Below are 23,872 nucleotides of genomic sequence, written 5' to 3'. Positions count from 1 at the left end.
GGAAGGGGCACAAAAACGACAGGGTATTTTGTGTGTAGTCTGACAAAATAGAAACCCATTTCAGAGAAAACTCGTGGATGCAAGTTTAAGCATCATTCTTGAGTACAGAAATTACTTTATTTTCCAACAAAGTGTAAGATGCACATTTGGAAAACAATAGTGTGCCTAGCATGTAGAAAGCCTGCTTTTAACAGTGATGGACCCCACCCCAGTGAAGGCATGGCCCATTAATTCCAGGGGTATCCCTTTCAGACCAGAAGAAAGAAACATGTTGAGCAAATAGAGCCTGCAGACACGCAAGTGACAGCAGAATAAAGGAGGACAGCACAGATTAGAGTGTTGAGCCCCCGGTTTTCCTCGGCGTAGCTGGGGGCTCGGTAAAGCCTTGTCAGGGCTGAGGCAGGTCGGGTATGAGATCCGGCCAGACATCTGATGCCCGATCTCGGACCCGGCAAGAGCCCGCCCATTGACAAGTACTGGGAAACGGCCATATCTGAATAACTGACAGCCAGCTCTACCATGGATCAGGGCATTTTCATGCTTTATCTGGAGAACAGCCAAGGCTTCTAGGCGCTCCTTCACTTTGCCATTGGGTTTTTCAGAGCCATTGCTGCCAAGGTTCCCAGTTCCCTGTGTGTCATATCAAGCCACGTCTCTTGTTTTCCCACTGCATGCTGGGGATTGTAGTTGTGTTTTTCCATTTTAAGCATGGGCGTACAAATCCCAGCATGCAGTGGAAAAAAGTAGGACTCGTTCTAGGTATCACGCATGGAACTGGGAAACTTGGCATCTTTGAAGATGCAGGCAGCATGTCTTGTTCCTTCCTATGTGGATGGATATCCATCTTTTGTCAGCTCCTCGTACCTGAGTTTACCACGTGCTTGGAAGTGTTCAGTCAGCTTGTTGGCACTGCATTAAGTGGCTTCCCCGCTCACACCCTCCAAATTATCTTCAATTGCACTTTTATCCATCCACATTATCCCTTCAACTGAAGTGCGTGCCAAGGGCATATTGCGCAATAAGTCTCCTGCCCCCATACTCAAGATTTGGCACCCCTTCTGCAGTTCTGGTAGGGAAGAAGGCACAGGACTGGTGATTTTTTGGTGTAAATTAAGCTATCACCCACCAGCGTTACCTGCATCCTTGCTTCTTGTGCTTCTGTTTGCATACTTGAAAGCTTTGAAATAATGAGAAAAGACCAATGGTTTATACTTGTGCTAGACTAGAGTATGGCATCATGAGAGTTAATGCAGTCACATACACAGCTATGTCTGAGATGAGGGACAATCAAACGAGGTTAGGAAACAGGATGAATAATTCCAGGTTACAAAACTGGTCAACAGTTCTAGGGCAGTGGGGAGCCAAGACAACAACAAAGTCTATGGGGGAGCAACAACCAGGGAAAAACAGAGCATAGCAGACAGTGAATCTGGAATAATGTTTCCAGCTAGTGCTAGTCATGTACCTCAGTGAATTATTGAAAGTACTGTTGGCATAGGTGTGCGCACAGTGTTTGCAAAAGACTTGGATTTTTAATATCAGCCTTTCTGACTTGATATTAAAAGGTAAGCACCAGAAAGGGGTTGCTAGCCTTGCCTTCAATTTACAGCACTGCAAGGCAGGACGACTCTGGCTACAATCATGACATAACAAAGAAAACACGCTTTTGATCTCCTCAACAAGCATCATTTACTGAGTATGCAAGTCCACCTCCAACTCCATCAACTAGTCTCAGCAATACCTTGTCTTGTTTACCTGATGCTATCGCTGAACTCTCTCTCTGCTCAACACCAGGCAAGAGTACTATCCGCTGGGTTTATCTGCATTAGCACCTTGTTGACAGAGCAATTACACATTTTTTCAGCAGCAATTTAGTGTTTAATATCCCCTCTGGATGCCTGTCCCGTGAGTTTAAGGAGCATTCACTTGTAACCATTTTTATTTAAGTAGCAACCCAACCCAAGGGTGCCACAGACTGAATCCAGCCTCCCTCAACTGACTACTTGTATAATACCTGTCAAACACTGCATCACTATGGTCACTGTTATATATTTATGGAACAATACTATTAGTGAGGATTTTTTAATAGTGCCATACAGTGTGACTCGATGTTGTGCCTATATTGAAACCACAACATTATTACTTAATAATAGTACAACTAAGTTTGAATTATTTTTAATGTTATGGAACTGTGTCACAGTAGTTTTCATAGGAGTAAATGTAATCATGGACACAGGGCGGACCCAACAATTGAAGGTTGGCGAATCAGAAGAAACATTGATGCTGAATGTCGTATTTTCAAGGATAGTTGGACCAAGGATTTCTTTGTGTTTGAAAAAAACGGGAACATCCTGTGTCTGATTTGCCAGGAAAACATAGCTGTCTGCAAAGTATACAGCGTTAAGCGGCATTATTCTACAAAACATGCAATCGAATTTGGCAACCTGATTGGCCAGATTAGGATTGATTGGGTTAACTCACTAAATCAGAGTATGATCGGTCAACAATCTTTCTTCAAAGCTGCCAGGCCAAACTCAAAGGCAGCAACCAAGATAAGTTACTTGATATCCAGGGCCACAGCTAGGAGAGGGAAACCATTGTCTGACAGAGAATTTGTCAAAGATTGCTTGTGAATATTTACCTCCATGGCATTTCCTGACAAACAAGCCATGGTGGAGAAAAAAAAACAGTCTTTCACATCAGACAATTGCTCGAAGAGTAGATGACCTATCATCAAACCTTGCAGACACATTGATGGAAAGACTGAGTGCCTGTCAGTTTTACAGCTTGAGGACTGATTAAAGAACAGATTTGATTGATACTGCTGAACTGCCGATCTTTGAACAAGGAGTCACCAAACAATTCCATATTGATGGGAAACTACTTGACCTAAGTCCAATGAAAGGCAAAACAACAGGACAAGACATTTTCATTGAAGTCAAACATATCTTGCTGAAATTCAATCTGCCAGAGGACAAACTCTGGGGTCTGACAACTGATGGGGCCCCTGCTATGATCGGTAAACACAACAGATTTTTCAATTTACTGGCAAAGTCAGTTCCCCAGAATGTCATCACAGATCACTGCATCATTCACCAGGAACAACTGTGTGCAAAGATCCTGGAGATGAAGCTTGTGATGGAAAAAGCAGTTTCTACAGTCAACTTCATAAGGTCAAAATGGCTTAATCATAGACAGTTGCAAACATCTCTTGCAGAAATAGGAGCAGACCATGATGAAGTTATTTTCTTCTGCCAAGTGCGTTGGCTTAGCAGGGAAGCCACACTATCCAGATTCTGGTCACTGTGTAATGAAATTAAAACATTTATGACCAACAAAGGCAAAGGTGTCTGTAAAGACTGGAGGGGGGTTTCTGTACTCCTGCCCTCTATGTGGCAGAGTAGAAGCACTGAGTACCCCAGCCAAGATTCTCTATAGGGTAGTTATGGATGAGCAATCAAGGCTTAAGCTTAGGAGGTGATGTTGGCTGGTTCTTAAGTACAGTGTAGTCCCTAATTCCCACAAAGGAATGTCCTCACACTATGTTATGTGATAACATAGTTCTTTATATAAATAAGGTTCAAATATATGTACACAGTCAATAACACACTTTGTACTCTGGCAATTCTAAAATGGTAAATATATCTGCTGCTATCATGTAAATGTATATGTATGCAAATGTTATTAGTACTCTGTGTAAACTGTCTAACTATGTATACTATGCACATATATACACACAAATGTAAATTGTATTTTTTGTAATGTATCTAATTTTGCACAAATGTTCCCCTGTTAACCTGAAATATGCAATTGTCAGAAATGTATAATATGTAACTGCAAGAAAAGTGCACAGATGCCTCAGGGTCGGGAGCGCTATATAAATCAAATACAATCCAATACAATGTACCATGGTACCACAGTCCACTCTTGACTTGTTTAAAATGCACCAACTGCTGACAGTTCAAATGGCATACAAATCAAACAGTAATGTGCTTCAGCATCAGACTTAGGAAGGAGGACACATTAGGTTAAACAATGGCAGAATAGTTCTCTCGCTACCAAGACACAGTTCTGTGTCAGGATCCCCCCACATGGGCAACCTGTAAACAAAGTGTATCAACAAGCCCAGTCCATGTATGTTTTAGATAGTCTTGTTTCCTGCTAAAAATGTTCTACTACCCCAATGTACCTGGCTTAGCAGAGTTTCTTCGACAGTTTGTCAACTGATCCTCTTGGGTGAACTCCCCTTAAAGCAGTAGCCGCAAGGTGTCGAGTATCCACAATGAAAATGTGAACACTGTCATCAGGACAGCAGCTTCGACCTTCGCAGTACTCTTCGACGATCGTTCATGGATGTCCTGTGAAGATGAGGCATGCGTTGCACCTCAATGACAAGAGTTTGTTGCCACAAAGAAATCTTGATGAAAAACATAGGCCCGGCAGTGGGCAGCGGGTGTCAGGGTTTGCGTCGACGATCCTCGACCACGGTTGGCTTTCGGAGTTTTGCTGGTCTTTGTGGACTTCGGGTGGTGGGAAACCCACCAATGGATTCTTCTCGGCACGTCGATGACCTCGACTTTCTCCAGCGGGACAAAGCCATCCATGGTGATGGCAAGGGAGTCCTTCACTTCAAATGTCTTAGGCAATGGTGGAGCATCGTGGATCCAGTCAATGAGGTAACAGCGTTACTCTGAACCTCAGTCGACGTGATAGTTGTCGATGGCCTCAACATCCTGGTGCTTACTTCAATGTTTTCGGAAAACCCTGTCTCCGGTCTTCCAGGGATCAGCTACTGCACAATGTTCCCTCGTAGCTCGGGGAGTGGTCTCCTTACCAGGTCCTCTCTTGGTTCAGTCCTTGACAGACAAGACAGGTTACGGATTTCGCTGATGGCAAGCAGCAGCAAAAGCTTATTCTTCCAGCTGGGCTTCAAGGTTAAGTATAAAGTTCAACTTCAGCTTCTGAACAATTCTGATAAGTGAGAGGTCCCCAGGTATACTGTTCTGTCTCTCATTCACACTGCCAAGCCACGCTCAGGCAGTCAATCATTCAGAAGGGCATTCAGGAGGCAGGAAGACAATCAGGCTCACAGTGCATTCAGGCCATTCACTTCTATCCAGACACTCACAACAAGGAATGTGGATTGGGGCAAGCACCCTGCCTTTCAGCAAAACACACTGCATTGATACCAGTTTCAAGCAGGGCTGTCTCATTCATTGTGTCACACACCAGAAACCAGACACCCATTTCATGAAATGTATATTGGACACACACCCCATTAACCCAGGTCCCACCCCAAGGGTGTACCCACAACATACAGACACTGAGAGTCTCCAGCCAGTCTGGCCTGGACTGCCCCACAATACCATATATGGAACTGCCACCCAACTGTAAGTCAGGGGAAGGGACAGAGTCAGGGCTTCCCAGGACGTTGGGAAAACAAGGTGACAGGAAATAGAAAGCAAGAGGCCACAGGAGCCATCTCGTCTCTTATCAGGAATCCACTGATTCCTATGGCAGGGCCTGAGTATCCCGAAAATGGAGGATACTCAAGCACCTGTCAAATTCAGAATGGAGCTGCCACAAGCCCATACCCTGCTCTGTGGGCCACACACAGGTGCCCAAAAACATTCACTAGGGTTACAGGGTTGTACCACCACCCATGGGTGCCATAAGGGTACCCCAAGGGTCTGTTCAACACCACCAAAAAGAGGAAGATCTGCACTCCCAGGACTCCCACATGGACTCCTGTGCAGAAAACAACACAGAACACACATGATAAAGGAGTACAGGACAAGGCCATGGAGGCCCTGTCCCTCCAATGCATTTCCAACATCACAGTGTCCGCTTCTTGGGTGATGATAACTGGTTAAATGACTTGGCATTCTTTGCTGACCAAACAAAATATCTTTCGAACCTGAATATGAAAGGAAGCTGGAATTGTTTCAGAAACTGTTAACAAGATCTGCTCACAGCATCACCCATCAGAAGTATTCTGCACTGGTTGGTAATCTTTTGGATGCATTTAAAAACAGATTTTCCGATTTCAGGCAGCACAGTGATTAGCTGAAGATTTTTGCAGATTCATTTGGTACTAATGTCACCGATGCTCCAGACATGTTCCAAATGTAATTAATTGACATCCAAAATAATGGCAACCTGAAGATAGCCTTTTCAGAACATAACTTTCATACATTTTATAGTCAATACATTACAAGGGTCTCTTTCCCAAATCTGTCAAATCATGCACCTTGGTTCATTGCACTTTTTGGCAGCACGTATTGCTGTGAACAGCTTTTCTCAAGATTTAAGAACAGAAAAACAAAATCAAGAACACTTTTGACATATGGACACCTATCTGGAATAGTTTTTCTGCTGTAAAATGCACCATTTTAACCCCATATTTGAAAACAGTGGGCCTCATCACGAGTTGGGTGGTAACGCCAGTGGTATTACCGCCAGTGCTATTAGCCCTACCGCCAACCCCCCCGGCGCTATTAGCGTCGTATCACGGGTTTGACGGAACGGTTAGTGCCCATTCCCCATTGGGCCCATACAGGAATTCCTCATTCACATTGGGCTGAATGGGAAAAAATCACGTTATTACCGCTGGCGGATTTCCCATCGGCGTTAATAGCACTGAAAATCTGCAAATTTGCTGCAGATTTCAACCCAGCTCAGAGCTGGGGGGAAATCCGCCGAGGCCATTATCTGGCGGACCCTTAAATGCGGCAGTAATAGCGCTACACCCGCATTTAAGGGTTACCGCCAAACTTGTGATGAGGCCCACTGTCTTGGGGGGAAACCCCCCTAAACCCGCCCTAGATCCTTATAGCTCCCTTGCTGCGTCTGGTTGCTCTGTACTATTTCATGAGAATATTAACACCTACACACTGAAAGAATTCACAAGCCACTGACCTTTGATAATTTATGATGGAGGGGCCCCCACTTAGAACTCCTTAACACCAAAAGCTATCTTTGGGACTGGATGACACATCACTGCCTGTGATGCTATTCTATTGTGTCAAAGGTCACACAATATCGCTGTCTAATGTGATACTGCTTTAAGGAGGTCGTTGAATTTTGGTTTGCAGGCCCACTCATTGACAAAACGTTAATGCTACAGCTCCACATCCAAAAAGGTTGGACAAGCCTGTAAACCCTTGCGTATGAGAAATGCCAGTACACGGCAGACTCTGAGAGAAGAACTTAGACTTTGGGAAGGCACTAAAAGCCCACTTATTCCAGAGATTCATCAACTGGCAAACAACCTGAGGAAACCCAAAGGTCCCTCAGACCACCATCTATGAGGCTTCTAAAAATGCTGCACACCTGTCTGATATTCAAGCACTAGACCTACCTCAGGATTGCAGTTACTGACAAACTGTCATTGTTGTGCTCTTTCACTTTGTTCCTCCCTCCCTGTTTACTTTTAGTTCACCTGGCCTCACAGAATATCATCCCAGCACTGTGAAGCATTTCACAGTAACCCCAATCGTGACACCACCTGTAACAGACCCCCATGAAACTTGCTGAAAATTTGCTAACAGTCCAATGGTTTTTATTGTAGGTCGCACAATCGCTAGCCCAGAAGGTTATTGGGGACAAATTGTGCTAGGGCTGTCCCTTTCTCTTGCTTGTCTCTGTTTTAATGCCCACTCTAACCCAGGCACCCCTGACCCCTGGTTAGTTCTACAGACTGGTAAACCAAACTATCTCATTTCCAGGACTTGGGTTGGTGAAGGTAACCTTGAATGCAGGCTCACTGACTTCCTCTAGGAGTTTGTAACTATTCCGACTCTAGTCACTCTATGTGGGTTTGGTGATAGTGCCAGAACGTACTTTGTTGGATCTGGCATGACCAATCACGCATACTCTCCACTTGCCCTTCTCCTCTGCCCCCTCCTCCATTACTCCCTCCATTGCTCTTCTCTCCCTCTGATATTCACTCTGCCTATGGTCTACTGCCATCCTTTGATATTGCCACTTCTCTATCTCAACTCTCTTCACACTACCAGTCCCTTTCTGCTCTTCTACATTTTTACAGCACTCCTCCGACCCCTACTACCTATTCTCCTACTACGACTCCTTCTACTGCTACTACAACTCCTACAGCTACTCCTCCCCTACTGCTGCTTCCACTCCTCCTACTACAGCTACAATTCCTCGTACTCCTACTCCCACAGTAGGCTACTGTTCTTCTCACCCCATCATTATCCCTCAAACGCTCTCTTATCACCACCTCATTCAGTTCTCACTCATTCCCTACACTCATACCCTCCTAGGCTCATTTCACGGGCACACACATTCACACTGCAAATCCTCTTCCATTTTCTCTCCAGTATCACAGTCGCTCCTACCCTATTCCACCCACTGCCTCTGTCCTGGTCTCTTGGTCTTCACCCGTCTCCTTCATCGACATCACCCAAATGATCTGCTTCAAAATGTTTCCAACCCCCTCTTAAATGCCTCTACCCTGTCTGGCCCTAGCCAATCATAACGTCTCTCCCACACCATGGAGTGTACAGGTATTAGCAGAGCCTAGCCATCAAGCCTCTCATTGACATCAGACCTACAAGATTGGTCCATTCTCTAAAACGGACTGACAACATCACAACCTTGCTGATAAGCCTCTACTGGCACCCAAGCAAGGCCAGAGTAGAATTTAAGCTACTGTGCATCATTATGGGCCAATCTGGAACAAAGGCTCAACATATCCATCCTACAGGGATCTCTGGTCATGAAAACTAGCTGTAGCCAGGCCTCTCTCGAGAATAAATAGCTCATCAGAGGGCTGCAGCTCATAGGCCCTTGCGTATGGAAAGACCTGCCAGTACACAGCACACTCTCACAGAAGCAGTCATACTTTGGGAAGACGCAAAAGGTCCACTTATTCCAGAGCTTTGTCAACAGCCAAACAACCCGAGGAACCCTCAGACCAGCATCCCCGAGACTTCTAAAAATGCTGCACACCTGTGTCATATTCCAGTACTAGAACCTCAGGAAGTAGTCACTGACGAACTGTGGTTGTGCTCTTTCACTTTGTTCCATCATCCCAGCGTTTCCACACTGCGAAGGGCCATAGAACAAAACCCCAAAATAAACAGTTTAATCAATATATGGTAGTCTAAAAAAAAGACCTAGTCAACAGGGGGTTCTTTTCATAACTATTGAAAAATTTGAGTCAAATTATTGAATGCAAAATCACATATCTATTGTTTAATAAGGCGGTACCCATGACCCGCCTTAGGGCAAGGGCGCCCGGGCGACCGCCCGGGCGCCATTAGCACCCTCCCGCCTCTCCACCGGCCACACCAGCTCAGGGCGAGTCTCTTGAGGTCTCCTCTGAGCTGGCGTGCTGGGAGAAGCCCTATTGAAATGTAATGGTTTCTGCTTTAATTAGTGCTTGTGGCAGAACGCTTCTGCCTCTCACTATAGAACCGAGCAAACACAGGCACTCCATATAGCCTCCTCTTCCAAACCAGAAAACAGTGATTCAAATCTATGTTTTTCATTCCTTATAAAGTCAACCTTAAAACTGCAGAACAGGCAATTGCGGAACAGGCAATTGCGGAACAGGCAATTTGCGCTGTGTCGCTCAGTGAATGCTGCGTTAACCAAGCGTGGCCTACACGTACATTTGCAATAGGGCAGATGTTGCCACTTAACAAGGCCTCTCGATACTTATGGACAACTGAACATGTTTTCCTCAACAAAAAAAATCAAACAAATCGGTGTGCGCTTGTTTTCCTGGATGGCCGTAGTGCTATTATAAAGCTCACCGCGATTCTTTGCGAGTTCTTCCTTTCGGGGGGGCATTAGGGCGCTGATGCTTTCGCATCGGCGCACATTGAAAGGTGAGTTGCCCTGCATGACCTGGTGCGAGTGGGGGGAGGCAAGGGCCACATTTTTGTTTTGCTGCCCGGCCTGACGATACCATGAGATTATCGTCACATTATTTTAGATAACGATTGTTTTATAGCATCCTTGATCACTCTATAGCTACCCTTGCCAACTCCCCCAGGCTGCAGAGGATATCTAGAAGGAATAATGGATTAAACTATTCACATCTGGGTGTGATATAATGTGGACATATGATTACAATGTGTGAGAACGCGTTTTTGGTGTAGCTGAATAGCGCGCGCAGGCTGTAGTCCCCCATTCAACGCCCCACCTTGCCCACATAGACCCCTCACTGAGGATACTTAATCTGACCCATTCTAAGTAGGGTAAACTCGGGCTCTTACCAGCTAGAGGTATGCGAGGCCCGTCCTGTTCTGATTAAGACCTAAATTTGCTCTCACAATAACAGACAATGTACCGATTTCTTGCCCATGTGTTCCTTGCACGAGGATATGCTCCCGGCTTGAACATTATTGCATGGTTTAAAAAAAAAAAATAGACACGTTCTATAATGAAATACAGTGATTGCTTACTTGCACTTAGTGTATTGTTTGCATTCCTCCCGAAATGTCGATCAGCTGGTGCCGCTAAAAAGTATGGCTTTTTGTCTAAAGTCTGTATCTCATGAATACATAAAGCGCCAAAGGACATCTGTTGTGTGTCTGGCTCTTTCGAAACGCAAGAGAGGAGGGAGTCAATTCTGTTCATACATATTTATTTCAGATGCACGCGCTCAAAAAAAAAATACATTCTAAGACAACATACAGATCCTAAAACGTATTCTCATATCATAAACGTTAAGTGGATTGGAGGTCATGTTCTTGAGAGGCGTAATGTGCATGGAAGGCGTAGAAACCTTGAGTAAGCTGTTAAAACCTTCCACTCGCCCCATGCCACATAAACCATCCTCTGTATGGTGGAGAGGAGGGGCGGTAAGCAACTTGCACTTCTGCCACTTTCCTTCCTCTTCTCCACACAAATGCTCCAGCACGTATCTGTCACTACCTGTGATGAACTACCGTTCCCTAATGTTCTAAAAAAACCTTCTTGGGGTCATTTTACAATGTGCCAGAGGGTAACAGTAAAGCATAACACGCGTGTATGGTTTACTTTGAACTCCAGATGCCGTTAGGAGGCATAGGAGGGCAGCACAGATGGCATCTCTGCTTGGCTGTCCTCCTACGCCTCGGGAGAGCCTTTGGTTTTACGCCTGCATGAGATTTTCATGCAAGCTTAAACAAAAGAATTCCAATGAAATACACCTCTCAGGTCCTGCTAATGAGCGGCCAGTTTATGTTGGAATCCGTTGCATGCAAAGTGTATTTGCAGGCAGTATTTTTTTTCTCCCAAAGTGATGAGTAAATGTAAAGAGTCACCTGTACTCGCACGTGGTGGTGGGAAATAGCTGTATCACCTGGGGCGGGAGGGGGAGGGGGGCCTGGGGGGCAGGGGAGGTGGTCAGGGGGAGGGGGTGTTTGCCAACAGAAAATGAGACTCGAAGCAGGCTGGTAAACGAGGGTACCGAGGGAAGAAATACATCTTCGAAGGAGTGCGACAAGCTAAATACAAAAAGGTAGGAAATGACACTGATACAATTAAAGAAAAACAACTGGATGACTCTTCTGGGTGCGTCCCCTCGTTCAAGCACCTTTGTAAAGATGCAGAGGGCATTACAAAGCGTACATATTGCTTGAGGAGATGGGAGTGGGAAACTGGATCTGGCTACATAACGGGGCCGAGCAATTAACAGAAGATTGTACTTCCAGATGCATGGTAAATTGCCTTCACAGTCCATATAGTCCACAAGAACAACGAACCTTAGGCAGACCAAGGCCAATTTTGAAAAAGGTGACAAATGAAAACTATTTCACGGCCAGAAACATCACCATGCAGCGTGAATCTAATATCCTGCTGCAGGAGGGCTCACTGGGGCCAGCCTCAATTTCGGCATTACACCTTGTGTTAGAGTCACTGCTCAGAATTTACGATAACATTAAAGAAGCAGTACAGGAAATGCAACAAATCTGAACTCAGTGGATCAAAATGTAAAATGACTCTTGGAAGAATCGATGGAATGGCAACAACTGGGTAAAATCAACTCCATGACATGCAGCAGGAGAAACTGCAACATGGTGCACATGGACTTGATTAGTAACATGGATGTGGCACACAAACCACAGGAAATTGTGTTGGTTGACTCACAAACACACTTAAGTGACTCACCCGACAGTCCCTCCCCTTTAACAGCTCTGTTGTCTGCGGAAAATCATGAAAACAAAGCAAAAGAAGTGGATGAAGTAAATTTGGCAGCCACAAGTGTAGAACATGAAGAAACTCCAAGGGCCCATTAGGAACCTCTCAGGGACTCTTCACTAATAAGTGAGGAGCAAGCAGGACGGACAAGAATAAATAGAAAACAAAAACAAAAGGGACACTCATATGAAAAGAAAAAGATCGAAAACATACCAGCCCAAAATGGGAATCGTAAGAACAACTCAAACACATTTATCAATGCACCGACTGACAAAGAGCAAGACCACGAATTGGGACGAATCCTTACCAATGAGGAAGGCTCGAATCCAAATCTGGAAAGCATAGCCAAGGCCTTAAAGAAAAATTGAAATAGGAAATGAAGTACAATTACCAGATTTCTGGGAGATCCACCCACAATAATTGCAGAGGCTGTTAAATCATCAACCGAGACACAGAAATAATGACAACAAATAATGAAAGTGCAGAACATAACACATCACTGACAAATTCATGTGAAGCCCAGGCACCCTCTGCTAAGAAAAACCACGAGTTGGCCAAAGAGAAAACTCCAGAAATTTGGGAGCCATGTACAAATGTAAAAGCAGATCAATCGACAAATTCAAGATATCACAATAGGTTGGATAATAAACCTTCAAATCTGTAGTCAGTTACACATGAATAGGGGTCAATTGATTAAAGAATTTCAAGAAATACCGACCTTGCAGGCCTTCGCTCAGATGATATAGAAAGGGTTGCCTTCCCAAAAAAAGGAGCAGAGAAAGCAGTATGCTACTACAGCTCTAATCTGATTGGACAAATTGTCTGGAAAGAGAGGGAAGTCCTTAAAACTATGGGTTACAAGCTGTTGGAACTTTGTGACCCAAAACACCAGAGCGAGATGTTGGAGCAAGTAACGTAAACACAGCAGACGGTGCCCACTGTCAACAACTTAATGGGCACTAGTGCTGCAGCAAAAATGTGAGTTGAGGACTGGCCGTGGCTTGAGGCTGCATCAGAAATGTTTAAAAAGTCAAAATTGAGCAAAAATAGCCTTTAACACAGAAGCACTTAAAATCGTTTTGTGTAATATATGTGGATTTCAGAAATTGAGTGGGTTCCTCTCTAAATGTCTGACTGATGAGAATATAATCCTCATACAGGAATCAATGTCACTAGAGAAAGTTGAACTAGAGGGCTACCACATATGCTGTAAAAAGGCTACAAAAAGTATTAAAAGTTCCCTAAGGATGGTCTAGTTATTGCAATTGACCAAAACCTAAATTGCCCTCACACAGTGTTAACAACACATACAAACGACCTACTTGCAATTAAGATATTTTCTCTAGTTTGCATGCTAATATTCTGCTGGTAACTGTCTACTGGAACAGTGAAAATCTGTCTCTGGTGGACATACATGCTGAAATAGAGCACCTGCCCTTGGGATGGTTGGGGAAAAAACAAAAACTGCACGTCATCTTGGGGGAGATCTAAATGCAAAATGTGTAAAGTTTCAGAGCAAAAGAGGTAGGGAAGTAGAGAAGATGTCTAAATACACAAGGGGCGTGGAATTCGGAGCCGTGTGGATTAAATATTTGGAGTGTTGGGATCTAACCAATGCCTGCCTGTGGAGGAGGAGATAGGAAATGGTTTCTTCACTTGCTGCAGAGAACAAAATAAAACTTGGATTCACCATTTCTATGTCTCATCTGAACTAGGCAAAATCTGTGAACCACTGACTAAGGGTGCAGCTTTAGGCAGAGACCATTTTCCACTAATACTGACCCTACGTTTACCACTCTTCATTGCATGTTGTGATCCCTGTACTGTCTTTTTGGCCCCAGAAAGGCGCAGTCTCACGATAAAATAGAATGCTGCAGCTTGCAGAAATGTCATGTTGAACTGGGAGCTTCTTTTGGGTAACATGTGCAGCCATGCTGAGTGCTTCCTTGCTAATCATGTTAACCACACCCTATTACATTGCATGAAACAGCTCACTAACAGAGGCCAAGGTAGCTCCAATAGGGAGCACTTACATACGTCTGATCAAAGGGCGAGGGATGCAAAGAGAATACAAAGAAATGCGCTATAGGCTTTAGCCTCCAAAGAAATTGTAAGCCTTGACTTTCTTGAATCCAAGAGGCAAATTGTGGGAACCCAAAAGCGACTTATTAAGTTGCTTAGACAGAAAGTCCATGTAAGAGAAAACCAAGGTATCCTAAAAACGGTACTTGAGAACAATGGTTTGAAATTTTGGTCACTGATAGGAGGAAAACTTAGGGGTCCAAAAGTTAGCCTGGAGTATCCGACTGCATAGCCTTTTTGAGTGCTAAATATATTCTGCCAAGAGAGGAAGGTAAGAGCAATGCTAATCATGAGGAAATAGATGATAAAACAAAATACCCCTGGTACAAGGAGGACCTAATGTGGGCAATTCGCCACTGGAGTCTTCCCCTCACCCTGAAGCACTCCCTTGTGCACCCTCTTCTTAAGAAACCCTCTGCCATCCCTTCCTGCCTGGCTAACTATCGGCCAATCTCCATCACTCCTTTCCTGGGCAACCTCCTGGAAAAGCTGTCCATCTCCCAGCTTAATCTTCACACTGAATCTGTTGGCTGTCTCCATGACCATTAGTCTGGCTTCAGAGCTGCCAGAAGCATGGAAACTGCTCTCCTGAACATTTGTGAAGACCTGCTCTCTAACCTCGATTCCAACACCCCCTGTGTCCTCATCTTACTTTATCTCTCCTCTGCCTTTGACATTGTCAACCATGCCATTCTGCTCAACCATCTCTGTGATAATCTGGGTATCATTGATCAGGCCCTGGCTTGGCAGACCTCCTTCCTCTCTGATCGACCCTCCCAAGTCCAACTTGGATCGTTCCTCTCCTCTATCTCTATCCCTGGTGTTCCCCAGGACTCTAACCTCTCTCCCTGGCTGTTCAACCAATATCTGGCACTTCTTGCCCACCGGATTGCCACTCTCTGCTCCAACTTTCAGTGCTATGCGGATGACAGTCAACTCATTTTCAGGCTCCCTTTCACCACCTCTTCTCCTTCTTTCATCTCTGACTGTCTGTCCGCCATCCAGGAGTGGTGTGCCGCCAATAATCTTTGCCTTAATGCCAGTAAGACCAACATTCTCCTCATCGCTACACCTGTTCCTTCCTTTCCTGTCACTCTCTGGCTGGCCTCTCTTGCTGTTCCCACCTGTGAGGCTAAAAACCTTGGAGTCATCTTCATCTCCACACTTTCCTTCTCTCCTCACATCTCTAACGTCTCTAAGAAGTCACACTACCAGCTGCACCTCCTCAGAGGTAGTCTTCCTTTCCTCTCCTTCCCCCAGAATCTCACTGTTTACAGAGCTCTGGTTTGCTCTAGGCTGGACTACTGCAATAGCCTCTTTCTAAATCTGCCTGCTTCTATTCTCCACCCTCTGCAACAGGGACGTCATTTCACCAAAATGCCAGGGGTAGCGGAAGTGACATCACATGACCCTTGACCCCCTGATGACATCACAGGAAGTGATGTCATTTGACCCTAAACCAAAGTGATATGGTGGGAAGTGATGGAACACGACCTTTCACCCGTTGACAAAACAGGAAGTGGCATCACATAGCATTGTACACTACGAAAAATATGGTTACGATATCACTATAATGTGATGTACATTTCATACAAGAATGGAACACCATATGTATCGTTAAGATCAGTGTGTATAGGCCCATATTACCAAATTACTGTGAATGCAAGCAGACGTCCAAGGCCAAATAATAATGATGTGTTATTAGATAGCACTTACGCTTTAGCGCTTTATATAGAAAAAATATACACCCAATATCACCCAACCTGTGTTGGTACTCATTTATCGACCTCAGAAGGATGAAAGTTGAGGCGTTTAAGAACAGACTAAATACTCGCCCCCTGAAGTGTGCCTGAAATAAACCTTTACTGAGTGTAGCAATTATTGTATAGAATTCCAGACAGACACATTATTTGGTATTCCTATTCTTTCTTATTTAGGGTCAGTGCTGAAAGCGTTAGACTTGTGGCACTCCTGTTCTCATTTTTTTTTTTAAGGGTCCTGCACAAGAAAGCCAGCCACTCCAGAAGTGAAAAAGCCACATGGTGCTGGCTACAGGAGAGAAGCTTGCATTACAAAAGAAAAAGAAAAAAAACGTTTTTTTCTTTCTAATTTTTTTAGAGGTTGCAAGGGAGACTACAGAAGTCGCATGGGAGACCTCAGAGGTCGCAGTTGCGACCTCTGGTGACCCCCAAATGACATCCCTGCTCTGCAACTCATCCAAACCAGGACTGCAAGACTTGTCCTTGGCCTCAAGCCCAGGGATCGCATCCCTCGCGGACTGAAACTTCTGCACTGGCTCACAGTGGCAGCGAGGATTAAGTTAACAACCCTCTGCACTGTCCACAAGCCTTCTGGGGCCTGGGACCTCAATATCTTCAACTCTCTCTTCCTAAATATCTTCCTTCTCAAGCTCTTTGCTCATCCTCCTCTAAATCCCTCAGGGTCAGTTGCTTCTCAAAGCAGCAAGTTGGTGGTAGATCTCTTTCTTCTGCTGGGGCCTCCCACTGGAACAGCCTCCCTGCCTCTCTGAAACTTGAGGAGAACCATCTCCGGTTCTGGAAGCACCTCAAGACCTTCCCCTTTGCTTCTGCTTTCTCTCCTCCTCTCCCCTGCTGATCTCCTGGCTGAATCTGAAATTGCACTGGTTACCTGGCTACACTCTGATCTTGGGCCCTGGACCCATCCCCACCAGTTGCACACCTGCACTGCCCCCTGGCAACCCTTGCACTCGGGGACTGTTTCTGTATCCCTACAGCCCCTACTAGCACTTGACACCTGATGTCTGCACTACCTTTGAACTTGCCACCAGCTGGCTGCACTCTTATTTATTGTCTTATTTATTTTACTGTTTTCCAATGTATTGCACTGCCCCCTTCACTTTCCCCACACTTCCCCCCTTTTCCCCTCCCCTGCACTTGCGCGATCTCAATACCACCTGGCCGGGTAGAATTGTTGTCTCTGTCTTCCCTCTGTTTGCCCCTTCCTTGCCTCGTCGCACCTTGAAACACTTGTGTATAGGCATGTTATAAATGCCATATCATATCCTATCATAGCATATCAATTGATAGAGCTAAACCATCTAGGGTACCAGGTCCTGACTGCATTCCACCAATGTTGAAAAAAAAGATCTGGGAGATTGGTTGCGCCCACTGGGAGACCTCATTAGGGATATCTACACTACACATAGGGTTCCACACGCATGGCAATAATCCAATATTATACCTATATATAGGCATGGAGATACTGCTGAACCTAAAATTTATAGACCAATTGCCTTGCCAACATTGTTGCTACTTTACTATTGAAAGGTCTCAAGACTTAAATTTCGTCAAAACATCTACTCTCATGCTATCAAGTGGGCTTTCGCTCAGGTATGGGGACCACATGGAATGCTTTTACCATGTTGCATCTTCTGGCTGCTGTCAAAAATGGGGTTGTGGGGACTGTATATATGGCCTCTATTGACATGTCAAGTGTGTTTGACACAGTTAGCAGGCATACCCTCTAGACAAAGCTGCTTGCTTGGAAGGTGCCAGTAAAGATGGTGCAGCTTTTGGCATTATTTCACACCAGCACCTCTGTGATGGTTAGGTTAAGCTGGGAAGGAGCCTTGACCGATCAAATGCCTACGTATGTGGGGTTGAGCTACTGATGTGTCTTGGCTGCAACCCAATACAATCTTTATACTTCTGATATTGGCAGACTATGGGAGATAGGTACAACAATTCCAGTAAAATTTGGTACAGTCACACTGGACTGGATTGCATTTGCAGATGACATTGTACTGATTGACAAACCCCAATCTGTCTGCAGAGGAATATTTCTCTTTTTCATAGCTACGCAGTAGATAACAACTCAAAGGTAATTGGACAAAAGTCCAAGGTCATGATATTCACCACCAAAAGACGGCCAAAGACCTTTAACTGGAGAGTGGGAGACCAATCCCTGTGAAATCCCTAAGACACTTGGGCTACTGTTTGGCAAACAGTAGTGCAATGGCGGGATTGAAGCTGTTTCTAAAGGGGAAATACACCCCGCTCTAGGCAAAGAGGAAGAGAATCTACTCTCAGTTGTGTCGGTACTCCTTGCAGCCACTCGTTAAGTTGTACCTATTTACGGTGGAACCAACGTTACTGTACGGGTTAGACATCTCAACGTTTGATATGGGGTCTTATTTGAATACGCTACAAAAGGGCTGTTATGGAAAAAAACTCTGGGATTGGCAAACTCGACTCCAAATGCAGTCTTCAGGCATGAGTTTGGTCTGATCTCATTTGCTGCTATAGCAAAATGGAGGAAACTTGCAGCGTTTTCCAGATTGCTAAATGCTCCAATAAACTCTCTTTATCAACAGTGGGGTCGTTATCAGACTTCAAACACAGCAGCCACAATAAACGACTTCAAAACATCTATGAATGAAATGTTACTACAAATTGGCTCCACAAAGAAGGAGCTAATTAACAACATGTGCAATGTTAAAAAGAAGCTGTTTAAATGTGACTGGTGTGAGACATCGGATCTGCTGCCATATTACATTCTCTACATAGAATACGCAAAGTTTATAAGGTAAAGGGAGGATATTATGAAATACATATCCCTTTTTCCATGTCCCATTACTCAAATACAATGCCTATGCTCCCATCTGAACCAATTTTTAACGTTGGGGCGGGTAGGCAAATGGGACAGGTTTAGAACTGACTTGAACTGTAGGCTCTGTAATAATGGTGATGTGGAAAGTCTAAAGCACCTGGTTTTGGAATGCTATGCGCTGAGAGAGTCAAGGATGCGCTTTCTGGGGTCAACGCAGCTTTCAGAGCTCACATGGGTTAGGCTAATGTGGGGCGATTCCTAAACCATGATATGATCATTGTGTGCCTTTTTAAGAATTTTAAGAATAAGGCTGGAGGCCCTTTAGGCATCATTAGGCAATATACCTTGTCCTCCCAAAATGTGACTCCTGCCCTACTGAATGGCCAGATACAACAGTGGGTGGAATTGCAATTAGCTATCTTGGGGCTGAGGTGTACTTGCCGAACAGAAATTTAGCTGGCATAAGTAAACTATGGACATGTGATCTTAACTTGGAGTTCACATTGTTCACAATGAGAACATTAAGTTCATGGAGAATTTATGCCATGTCATATTTCTTTTACTAATTGTAAGAGTTTAAAATTGTATCTTATTCTTTTTTTCTTTTTATGTAATTTAATTTAACTTGTTTCTTTCTTCTTTCTACTATATGTATGATGTGAAAGGTTTATAATTTGTTTTAGAAATCAAAACACAATAAGAAAAATAAAAGAAATAAAGTAAAGAGTTAAAGCGATTTCACCTTCATTTACTCTTTACATTTACCCTACGCTTTGGGAGTGTTTAAAATTGCATGCAGGAACTCAGCAACACGTATGGGCAAGTATTGGTGGTACTCTTCATGTAATTTCCATGTTTTAGAAAATTACCCGTTTTGATTGGCTCCTTGCGCGTAAAAAAGAGTGCTGCAAAAAAGGATGCATGTGTTACTCAAGCTCAATATTCTACAGAATGCAGCATTTTATCCCATGTTAGAGGTAGGCATTGTAAGAATATTAAACACATGCCACACAAATACAAAGGGCCTGAATTACAAAGCCTTTTTCAATGGGGTTTTCCCATTCAAAAGTGTTTTTGTAAATCCGGCACACAATCTGTTCTCTAAGGAAACTCAGGTAAAATTAATGAACAGAATGCCTCAGTCATTGCAATGATCTCTATACATATACAAGGGAAATGTGTGGATATGTGTGTGCCTGTCCGAAATGTTCAGCATACTTCACAGCATGCGACAAACTACCTGACATTTTGCATGTGGGTTGGTTCCCTGGTGTTAACAGTGTAATCAGTATAACACATAAATATACCTTTGTCTATTTTTTTGGTGAGGAAATGTGTGGATATGTGTGTGTGTCTGTTCGATATGTTGAGCATACTTCCCAACATGCTACACACCTGAAATGTGGCATATGGGTAGATTCCATGGTGTAGACAATGTAAAAAGTATGACATATAAATGTGTCTATTTTTTTTAAGCTGTCTTTTTTTTAAGCAGTCTGCAATGCTTACCCCTGCCATATGTGGATATGTGTGTGTGTCTGTTCAAAATGTTCAGCATACTTCTAAACATGCTACAAACCTAAAAGTTGGCATGTGCGTAGCTTCCATGGTTTAGACAATGATAAAAGTATACAATATAAATATACCTTTGCCTAACTTAATTGTTTTGTAGGAACTACTGTGCAAAGCATGAGTACAACTGCTAGTTGTGAGTAAGTCATAGTATCAAGCAGCAGACACAGACACAATGAATACCTTTATTTAAAGTTTAAGTTTGGTTGGTAGAATTTCAAACTAGCCCTAACGCTTGACCATTGAACAAGTAACAAATACGTGCAAGTCAGTCTGGTCAAAATAAAAAAGGCCTAAACTAAGAACACCTAAACTCGCTCTCCTTCTCAAAATGACAAATGTGTTATGGGAACACCAAAGGAAAATAGTGTCTCAAAAAGAAATGCCAGAATGGCTTCAGTAACAACTCCCTTCACCAGGTTCTACCCCAAGGGGTCTAGAGAGTTTCTTAAAAAACAATGGATAAGTGGATGGCACAATTCTATCAGTCTTGCACACTTTGGATTACTGGCACTATTCAACAGTTCAATATTAGGCTTCGTCTTCTGTTAGTTCAAACACTTCCTTTAGGCTTCACCCGCCTTGCCATCAATATTCAGTTTGCATTCTCTTTCTCAATTTCTCACAGTTCTGCACAGGCTTCCCTCTGCCGGGCTCAAGAAAGACTCTCTTTCGTGGGGGTCCCCTTACCCACATTTTATCTAAGGTATCCTTATCACTGTCAAAAACTTTCAAAACTGCAAGGAATTTACCTAGAAATCTGCATGACCATTTTGACTACACTTTCAACCATTTTTTAGTTCACATTCATTGCTCGTCTTGTGACACCAATACTTCTTGGTACTTGTTGTTCTCACTCTTTTTAGTCTGCCCTCTTGGCCGTTTCAAAAAGTTCATGTGTAACACCAATACCTCTTGGTATTTCTGTTCCCACAATGCCTCTCGCTACTTGTAGATCTTATTCTCTTTAGTCTGCCTTCTTGGCTTTTTCGAAGTTCATATGCAACACCAATAATTCTTGGCATTTCTTTTCCATCAATGCCTCTTGGTACTTGTTCTTGCTCTGTTTAATTTGCCCTCTTGGCCTTTGCCCTCTTGGAATATTCACAGTTTACACAGTTTACTTTCCTCTTATTCAACTTTCTTTCTTTTTCGTGGTTACTTTCTTTTGTTTGATCTCCGCTGTAATATCTTTAAAAACACATAACATTTCTCAGAGTCTAATGAATGTGCAACTTCACCTCACAGGACCACTATGTTACTTTGTATCCTTTCCCTTCAATAATTGTCCTCTTCATTCACTTTTTATCGGCACACGGGCAACCTTCAACTTTCAAATTACAGTCACTTTCCCAACCAGACTTTTGTTCGCTTCGATAGCTCACCGGTCGTGTTAAATGGATTTCTTTAATATTTTTCCTGCAGCTCCGGCCATTACCAATGCCTGCTCTGCTCCTTCCCAACCTGGCCATTCACCCGGGAGGGTTGCAATCCACTTTCTGGCAACTTGAACATTTGTTTCCTCCTCTCACTCGGCTTTACTATTCGAATGCTCACGGTTTCCCAAAACCATATAAATGTTGCCTGGCTTTCTCTTGATCCTCTCAACAGGTGATCAGCCTGTTGGCCTTCCAACTTCCACAATCTGATTTGCATCGCCCCAGAAGAACTGTTCCTTCTCGTACCCAGCCTCGCTCAAAGTGTGCTTGTGTCCGCCACCTTTTATCTTCATAGGGAGTGTTAATAAATGTCAGATGTACATTGTTACGTGCCTGACTCTGCCTGGCCTCATTACTTTCGGTTTTACTTGGAACGATAACGTCCCTTTAACAAAGTTTTTTTACCGAATTTCATAAGTTTTTAGTAGCGCAAATTAACCATAACGTCCCTTTAACAAAGTTTTTTTACTGAATTTCATAGATTTTTATTAGTGCAACTTAACCACAATGACTACGAACATCTGACTTCATTGCAGACCTTCCGGAGAGTGCCACATGACATATGCTGACGCGCAGCATGATGACGTGTCCGAGAACCTGTACGCACTTCACAATAAGATCTGTGCTTCGTGGACAGTTTGGAACTGCATTTTCTACTGATCTAGGAACTTTCAACTTCAACTTTTCCCTTGCACAGCTCCAACACCTATTCCTACTCATCCATTAACAATCTAGTACACAGTACATGCTTTTAGCAAAACTGCTATTTATCTTAAAATGGCATCAGCTAAGGCCATCCCTCCTCCCCAAGAGACACCACCACTGCTGTTATCAAGGAACATAACAAACACTGCCCCCTACCTTAGAAATAACAAACGTGCAATATTTTCCCCTGTCCACCTGCACCTCCATATTAGTTTTGGTGCCTCTTCCCTCATTTCCCTCACCACCTTTCGTTCTTAGCTCTCCTGCCAAAAAAAAAAATACATCCAAAAACAACAAAAGAAATGTTCCTTTAGGAACCAGCTTTCACAGTTAAAAAATAGAACAAAAAAAATGTATATACTCCATCTACTTTATATTTCTCTGTAAAGTGCATAGCCTCAATAAGATTTTCCAACATTTCCAATTGCATTTTGTGTTATGCTAATGGCAATATTGGGGCGGTCATCCTCCGTTCCAGGGACTGGAATGTTGGATACCGGCCCAGCAGCCCAAGTTATCAGCCCAAGCGAAGCGAGGGTGGATAACGAGGTCTCTGGACCATTATCCCCCCATTCCAGCACCTGTAATGGGGAATGAAGGCCATTAGCAGCCTAGGTTCGCAAACGGGAACACGTGGTACTAAAAAAGAGGATTTTTCATCCTACACCGGGATGCCTGTGGTGTCCCGGTTTAGGAAGGAAAATACTTTTCCAAGATGGCCACCATGGAAAGGGAAAGTGGGGGTTACATACAGGGCCCCTCTTCACTTTCCATGGCAGCCTGCAGAAGGCAAAAAGAACATCCTATGACGATATTACCACAAGCACATTTTTCTTCCCTTTCAAATCTATCCTAATTTCGAATAACTTTACCACAAAGCCAGTCCCAGGTGGACATGGCCACTTTATTCCTATGTTGTGTCCCTTCTGTTCATGGCCAGTAGCCAGATTGTCCATATCATGACCTTATATAATGAACCAGACATTCTGGCCACTGCCCATGGCCACAGGCTAACCCTCAGTCACTAAAGCTATACAGCTATTTTTTTTAACTACATAATGACACTTGTCAAATAAGAAAAGACTGCCACATTTACAAAACCATGCTTGTAGATCCTTGCCAATGCGCGTTACGCAAGTATGCTGGAAATCCACCCAAGTTTTATTTTTACAAAAGTGTCAAATGAATGCACATACAGTCGTCATATAAGCTACCCCCTCTGCACAAAATCCCATCAAACTTTGTAAACTCATTCGAAATCAGGCAGAAATATCCTGCCCATCTTCATCACCCCTCAACTCCCCAGACATTATTTCAGAAGTTTCACA

Source organism: Ambystoma mexicanum, chromosome 10 (genome assembly GCF_040938575.1).
Source record: "Ambystoma mexicanum isolate Mex_15411 chromosome 10, UKY_AmexF1_1, whole genome shotgun sequence".
Lineage (NCBI taxonomy): Eukaryota > Metazoa > Chordata > Amphibia > Caudata > Ambystomatidae > Ambystoma > Ambystoma mexicanum.
The sequence above is the reverse complement of the archived record's forward strand: the minus strand, read 5'-3'. Positions refer to the sequence as shown.